Source organism: Triticum aestivum, chromosome 7D (genome assembly GCF_018294505.1).
Source record: "Triticum aestivum cultivar Chinese Spring chromosome 7D, IWGSC CS RefSeq v2.1, whole genome shotgun sequence".
Lineage (NCBI taxonomy): Eukaryota > Viridiplantae > Streptophyta > Magnoliopsida > Poales > Poaceae > Triticum > Triticum aestivum.
The window spans coordinates 579,517,741-579,526,394 of NC_057814.1; positions in this window are offsets into that span (position 1 = coordinate 579,517,741).

Sequence of the window (8,654 nt, forward strand, 5' to 3'; positions counted from 1 at the left end):
TCGGGGCGGCGGCGGTGGCGGCGGAACCAGAAGAGGAAGCAGTCAACGAGGAAGGCGTCGAAGAAGGCCACCACCGCCCTCACGAGCGCCTCCGCACACCCGCACATAGAGCTCCTCGAAGGAGAGACTTCGACACGGTGCTTGATGGGCTAGATCTTGGGGATGCGCTTCCGCCGCCACCCCTTCCCGTGCGCCCGCGCAGCGGCGATCCGCCCTCCCTGCTTAGGGTAGGGGCCGCGCCCGGTTGATCTGGCCGAAGAGGATGAAGGCTCGGAGCGAGGGGAGCGTCGGGGAGAGGAAGGGAGGGGGTTGGGGTGGCGATGCGGTGAGGAAGGGCGCGGGGGAGGCCATGGATGCTGATGGAAGGGCGTGGGGGATGCCATGGATGGGCGCGGGGGTGGCGATGCGGTGAGGAAGGGCTCGCCGGTGGAGCTGATGGGGCGGCGGCGGCGATCTGGAAGGGGAAGGGAGGAGGGGTTTGCGGTGGGGTGGAGACAGGTAGGGGTTTGCGGTGGGGAATGGATGGGTGGATGGATGGATGGATGGATGTGGGATGAGGAGATGGATGGATGGATATGTGCCATGTCATCGATCCATGGCACAAACGTCTCCACCAATCGGAATTAAGCGCATGTAATTGTATTTCTTCTTTAGTTTCTCTTATATATTTTCTCATCAATACAAAGAATCTATCAAATATTTACTGCAAAATGGCACCATTTTATTTTTCAAAAATATTAGACCATATTTATGTCCAATTAACCAGATGATTGTGTGTTAAAAACTTTTCATCAACCTCCCATCAAATTGACAAATTTTTGCCGATTCAGCAGGAAACGGGTCAAATTTGAACTACCCCCATCACACAATTTGCTATTTATTTTTTTGAAAAATCATTTCTAGGTACATAAGTATCTATTTAATCAGAGAAACACAAAAAAATTTCCAAGATTCAACCACTACCTAGGAACGGTCATGCCCGCCGTTTTGACCGCATTTTGAAACGGACATAAAAAATTCAAAAAATTCAAAAAATTAAAAACCTTCGCATTGTGTCATTATAAATGACCAAGTTACCAGGAAAAATAATAAACTTGTAATACGGTAATTATTTTTAAAAAGTGTTCTCAGAAATGAGCTATCATGCGTGAAGATGCATGGCTTTCAAGCCAAATGATCAATCTTATGGCCACATTCATGGCATAGTTTGTTAAAATGATCACATATTGTGCACAAGGGTGCATATTGGAATGGAAAACAATGTTGCCTAAGGAAGTATTCATTTTCTTTGGACGAAAAAACCATTTTCCATTTTTCGGGTGCCCAAAAGGAGGTTTTTTTGTGAAGGACCTCCCAAATAATTGTTGCAAAATTGTACCAAATAAATTTTCTAAAATACTAGGACATATTTAATGCACAATTGACAAAATGGTTGGGTGTAAGTTTTGATCCACCTCTCGTGAAAAAGACAAATTTCCGCCGATTCAGCTGGAAGCGAGTCAAATTTGAACTACGGCTGCCTCATAGTTTGCTATTTATTTTTTCCAAAAATCATTTCTAGTTACATAAGTACCTATTTAACCATAAATACATGGTTTGGTGGCGATACGTCGAGGTTTGGGCGGTGGCCGAGGGCCCCAACTCTAGAGCGAGTAAACTCGCATGCCCGCCGCGTGGTCACCGCGTGACTGTGGCGTTGCCATGTGTTCTGGGAGGCCTAGGCATGTCTAGTGGGTTGGGCACTCCCCGGGTAGGTGCTAGGAAGAAAATTACAACAAAATATTCTCACGAGGAGACCGATCGATGCTCAAACATGAATTAGCAGCCAAGTGTTTGATTAGCGGTACGGGAAATGTACATGGCTAATGGGCGTGAGTTTTGGCTGAGGATGATCAGTTACTAAGAAGACCGTCTTCACAAATTTTTAGCTCAAAAGGAGGAGCCTAGGTGGTACTTGCTTTGCAAAGTACCACACTGGACATAAATACGAATGTTGAAGCTGGGCTCAAAATAATGAATGGATTGAGCTGGCATTTGGTGGAGGATGGTTATTTGGGCATAGGAAAGCACTGTAGAAAATGGATACTATTTGGACACGCCAAAGTGGTACTTCCTTCACAAAGTGTTGTTCTGAACAGAATAGGAAAATGAATATTGTTGAATTATTTTTGAACTAGGCAAGGAAGGTTTTTTACATATTTGACGAAGATATGACCCAAAGAATTTATGAGATTTTTTGGGAATTTTGGGAATGACAAAAATATAGGTTGCTTCACAACCTGGGGCAAAAAATGACACATAGGCAAAACTGATGAGGTGGCGCCTAGTCATAGCAACCCACCACAATTTACAAGGTTATGACCATCTATATTGGTCGTGATCAGCTAGAAATAAGGCAGCGGACCAGTGCTATCTGCTTTATGACCATTTCGTGTAAGGAAATTACGACCTTTCTGACCAAAATGGTCGTTATAGTTTAGGGTTTGGAGCCCCCCGAACAGCTTTTGACCAATTGGTCTGAAATGGTCATAGATCTATGACCAGTTCTTCCAGGGTCACTGACAGAAGGTCACTAGTTGACATATTTTTTGTAGTGATTTGATATGGTCAAGACAGGATGTGATATACGTTGTTGTATGAGATGATCATGTTTTGTAAAAGTTATCGGCAACTGGCAGGAGCCTTATGGTTGTCGCTTTATTGTATGAAATGCAAACGCCATGTAATTGCTTTACTTTATCACTATGCGTTAGCGATAGTTGTAGCAGCAATAGTTGGCGAGACGACCACGACGATACGATGGAGATCAAGTTGTCAAGCTGGTGACGATGGAGATCATGACGGTGCTTTGGAGATGGAGATCAAAAGCACAAGATGATGATGACCATATCATGTGACATATTTTGATTGCATGTGATGTTTATCTTTTATGCATCTTATTTTGCTTAGTACGGCGGTAGCATTATAAGATGACCCCTTACTAAAATTTCAAGGTATAAGTGTTCTCCCTGAGTATGCACCGTTGCGACAGTTTGTCGTGCCGAGACACCACGCGATGATCGGGTGTGATAGGCTCTACGTTCACATACAACGGGTGCAAGACAATTTTGCACATGCGGAATACTCGGGTTAAACTTGACGAGCCTAGCATGTACAGACATGGCCTCGAAACACTGGAGACTGAAAGGTCGAACGTGAATCATATAGTAGATATGATCAACATAGAGATGTTCGCCATTGAAGACTACTCCATCTCACGTGATGATCGGACATGGTTTAGTTGATTTGGATCACATGATCATTTAGATGACTCGAGGGATGTCTATCTAAGTGGGAGTTCTTAAGTAATATGATTAAATTGAACTTAATTTATCATGAACTTAGTCCTGATAGTATTTGCATATCTATGTTGTAGATCAATAGCTCGCGATGTAGCTCCCCGTTTATTTTTTTGATATGTTCCTAGAGAAAAATAAGTTGAAAGATGATAGTAGCAATGATGCGGACTGGGTCCGTGATCTGAGGTTTAGCCTCATTGCTGCACAGAAGAATTATGTCCTTGATGCACCGCTAGGTGACAAACCTATTACAGGAGCAGATGCAGACGTTATGAATGTCTCGCAAGCTCGATATGATGACTACTTGATAGTTTAGTGCACCATGCTTTGCGGCTTAGAACCAGGACTTCAAAAACGTTTTGAACGCCACGGAGCATATGAGATGTTCCAAGAGCTGGAATTGGTATTTCAGACTCATGCCCGAGTCAAGAGGTATGAGACCTCTCACAAGTACTTTGCCTACAAAATGGAGGAGAATGGCTCAACCAGTGAGCATGTGCTCAGAATGTCTGATTACTACAATCGCTTGAATCAAGTGGGAGTTAATCTTCCAGATAAGATAGTGATTGACAGAGTTCTCTAGTCACTATCACCAAGTTACTGGAACTTCGTGATGAACTATAATATGCAAGGGATGACGAAAATGATTCCCGAGCTCTTCGTGATGCTGAAATCGACGAAGGTAGAAATCAAGAAAGAGCATCAATTGTTGATGGTTAACAAGACCACTAGTTTCAAGAAGAGGGCAAAGGGAAAGAAAGGGAACTTCAAGAAGAATGGCAAGCAAGTTGCCACTCCCATGAAGAAACCCAAAGCTAGACCCAAGCCTGAAACTGAGTGCCTCTACTGCAAAGGAAATGGTCATTGGAAGCGGAACTACCCCAAATACTTGGCGGTTAAGAAGGATGGCAAAGTGAACAAAGGTATATTTGATATACATGTTATTGATGTGTACTTTACTAGTGTTCATAGTAACCCCAGGGTATTTGATACCGGTTCAGTTGCTAAGATTAGTAAACTCAAAACTGGAGTTGCAAAATGAACAGAGACTAGTTCAGGGCGAGGTGACGATGTGTGTTGGAAGTGATTCCAAGGTTGATAAGATCACCATCGCACACTCCCTCTACCTTCGAGATTAGTGTTGGACCTAAATAAATGTTATTTGGTGTTTGTGTTGAGCATGAATATGATTAGATCATGTTTATTGCAATACGGTTATTCATTTAAGTCAGAGAATAATTGTTGTTCTGTTTACATGAATAAAACCTTTTATGGTCATACACCCAAAATGGTTTATTGAATCTCGATCGTAGTGATATGCATATTCATAATATTGATGCCAAAAGATGTAAAGTTAATAATGATAGTGCAACATATTTGTGGCACTGCCGTTTAGGTCATATTGGTGTAAAGCGCATGAAGAAACTCCATGCAGATGGGCTTTTGGAATCACTTGATTATGAATCATTTGATACATGCGAACCATGCCTCATGGGCAAGATGACTAAAACTCCGTTCTCCGGAACAATGGAGCGAGCTAATGACTTACTGGAAATAATACATAGCAATGTATGCGGTCCGATGAGTGTTGAGGCTCGCGGTGGGTATCGTTATTTGCTGACCTTCACAGATGATTTGAGCAGATATGGGTATATCTACTTGATGAAACACAAGTCTGAAACATTTGAAAAGTTCAAAGAATTTTAGAGTGAAGTGGAGAATCATCGTAGCAAGAAAATAAATTTTAGATATGGTGAGATCTATGATGTCTCTTACCGATTTACAACTATCATTTTGGGGTTATGCATTAGAGACAACTGCATTCACGTTAAATAGTGCACCATCTAAATCCGTTGAGACGACACCATATGAACTATGGTTTGGCAAGAAACCTAATCTATCGTTTCTTAAAGTTTGGGGTTACGATACTTATGTGAAAAAGCTTCAGCCTGATAACCTCGAACCCAAATAGGAGAAGTGCGTCTTCATAGTATACCCAAAAGAAACTGTTGGGTACACCTTCTATCATAGATCTGAAGGCAAGATCTTTGTTGCTAAGAATTGATCCTTTCTAGAGAAGGAGTTTCTCTCGAAAGAAGTGAGTGGGAGGATAGGAGAACTTGATGAGGTAATTGTACCTTCTCTCAAATTGGAAAATAGCTCGTCACAGAAATCAGTTCTAGTGATGTCTACACCAACTAGAGAGGAAGCTAATGATAATGATCATGAAACTTTAGATCAAGTTACTACCAAACCTTGTAGTCAACCAGAGCATGTTCCGCACCTAAGTGGTACGGTAATACTGTTTTGGAAGTCATGTTACTAGACCTTGACGAACCTACGAACTATGAAGAAGCGATGATGAGCCCAGATTCCGAATAATGGCTCGAGGCCATGAAATCTGAGATAGGATTCATGTATGAGAACAAAGTATGGACTTTGGTGGACTTGCCCAATGATCGGTAAGACATTGAGAATAAATGGATCTTCAAGAGGAAGACGGACACTGATGGTAGTGTTACTATCTACAAAGGTCGACTTGTCGCAAAAGGTTTTCGACAAGTTCAAGGTGTTGAATGCGATGAGATTTTCTCACTCGTAGCGATGCTTAAGTCTATCCGAATCATGTTAGCAATTGCCGCATTTTATGATTATGAAATCTGGCAAATGGACGTCAAAACTGCATTTCTTAATGGATTTCTAAATAAGAGTTGTGTATGATGTAACCAGAAGGTTTTGTCGATCCTAAAGGTGCTAACAAAGTGTGCAAGCTCCAGCGATCCATTTATGGACTGGTGCAAGCATCTCAGAGTTGGAATATATGCTTTGATGAGGTGATCAAAGCATATGGTTTTATACAGACTTTTGGAGAAGCCTGTATTTACAAGAAAGTGAGTGGGAGCTCAGTAGCATTTCTAATATTATATGTGGATGACATATTATTGATTGGAAATGATATAGAATTTCCGGATAGCATAAAAGGATACTTGAATAAGAGTTTTTCAATGAAACACCTTGGTGAAGCTGCTTATATATTGGGCATCAAGATCTATAGGGATAGATCGAGACGCTTAATAAGACTTTCACAAAGTATATACTGCTACCTCTTGAGCACTGCGTTGGTTTTCCCTTGAAGAGGAAAGGGTGATGCAGCAAAGTAGCGGAAGTATTTCCCTCAGTTTTGAGAACCAAGGTATCAGTCCAGTAGGAGGCTACACGCAAATCCCTCGTACCTGCACAAACAAATAAGAACCTTGCAACCAACGCGATAAAGGGGTTGTCAATCCCTTCACGGCCACTTGCAAAAGTGAGATCTGATAGAGATAATAAGATAAATATTTTTGGTATTTTTGTTGTCTAGAATTAAAAGTAAAGATTGCATAAATATTACGGTGGGTGAACAAATTATTGTCGAGCAATTGATAGAAAAGTGCATAGTTATGAGAATATCTAGGCATGATCATGTATATAGGCATCACGTCCGCGACAAGTAGATCGAAATGATTCTGCATCTACTACTATTACTCCACACATCGACCTCTATCCAGCATGCATCTAGAGTATTAAGTTCATAAGAATAGAGTAACGCATTAGGCAAGATGACATGATGTAGAGGGATAAACTCAAGCAATATGATATAAACCCCATCTTTTTATCCTCGATGGCAACAATACAATACGTGTCGGTTCCCTTTCTGTCACTAGGATCGAACACCACAAGATTGAACCCAAAGCTAAGCACTTCTCCCATTGCAAGAAAGATCAATCTAGTAGGCCAAACCAAACTGATAATTCGAAGAGACGTGCAAAGATAACAAATCATACATAAAAGAATTCAGAGGAGATTCAAATATTGTTGATAGATAATCTTGATCATAAACCCACAATTCATCGGATCTCGACAAACACACCGCAAAAGAATTACATCGAATAGATCTCCAAGAAGATCAAGGAGAACTTTGTATTGAGATCCAAAGAGAGAGAAGAAGCCATCTAGCTAATAACTATGGACCCGAAGGTCTGAGGTAAACTACTCACACATCATCGGAGAGGCTATGGTGTTGATGTAGAAGCCCTCCATGATCGATTCCCCCTCCGGCGGAGCGCCGGAAAAGGCCCCAAGATAGGATCTCACGGGTACAGAAGGTTGCGGCGGTGGGAATAGGGTTTCGTGGTGCTCTCGGATGTTCACGGGGCATATGAGTATATATATAGGTGAAAGAAGTCGGTTGGGGGAGCCACGAGGAGCCCACGAGGGTGGGGGGCGCGCCTCCCTATCTCGTGGCCGCCTCGTTGCTTCCTTGACGTCCACTACAAGTCTCCTGGATTGAGTTTGTTCCAAAAATCACTCTCCCGAAGGTTTCATTCCATTTTGATTCCGTTTGATATTCCTTTTCTGCGAAACACTGAAATAGGCAAAAGAAACAACAATTTGGACTGGGCCTCCGGTTAGTAGGTTAGTCCCAAAAATAATATAAAAGTGTATAATAGAGCCCATTAAACATCCAAAACAGATAATATAATAGCATGGAACAATAAAAAATTATAGATACATTGGAGACGTATCAAGCATCCCCAAGCTTAATTCCTGCTCATAGAGTATTCTAATAAATTCCGATTCATGTGTGTCTCTCCCAGAAGGTGTGTACAACAAGGATGATTGTGGCAAACTAAAAAGCAAAGACTCAAATCATACAAGACGCTCCAAGAAAAACACATTTCATGTGGTGAATAAAAATATAGCATCAAGTAAAGTTACCGATGGACGAAGACGAAAGAGGGGATGCCTTCCGGGGCATCCCCAAGCTTAGGCTTTTGGTTGTCCTTGAATTTTACCTTGGTTTGCCTTGGGAATCCCCAAGCTTAGGCTCTTTCCACTCCTTATTCCATAATCCATCAAATCTTTACCGAAAACTTGAAAACTTCACAACACAAAACTCAACAGAAAATCTCATGAGCTCCATTAGCGAGATAAAACAAACCACCACTTTAAGTTACTGTAATTAACTCATTATTTATTTATATTGGTGTTAAACATACTGTATTCCAAATTCTCTATGGTTCATACCCCCCGATACTAGCCATAGATTCATCAAAATAAGCAAACAACACACCAAAAACAGAATCTGTCAAAAACATAACAGTCTGTAGTAATCCGTATCAAACGCAAACTTCCTGTAACTAAAAAATTCTACCAAAATAGGAAGACCTAGATAATTTTATTATTGATCTACTTCAATTGGAATCAGTATTTTATCACATTCTGGTGATTTTTAACAATTGTTTTCGTGAGCAGAAAGTTTCTGATTTTTTCAGC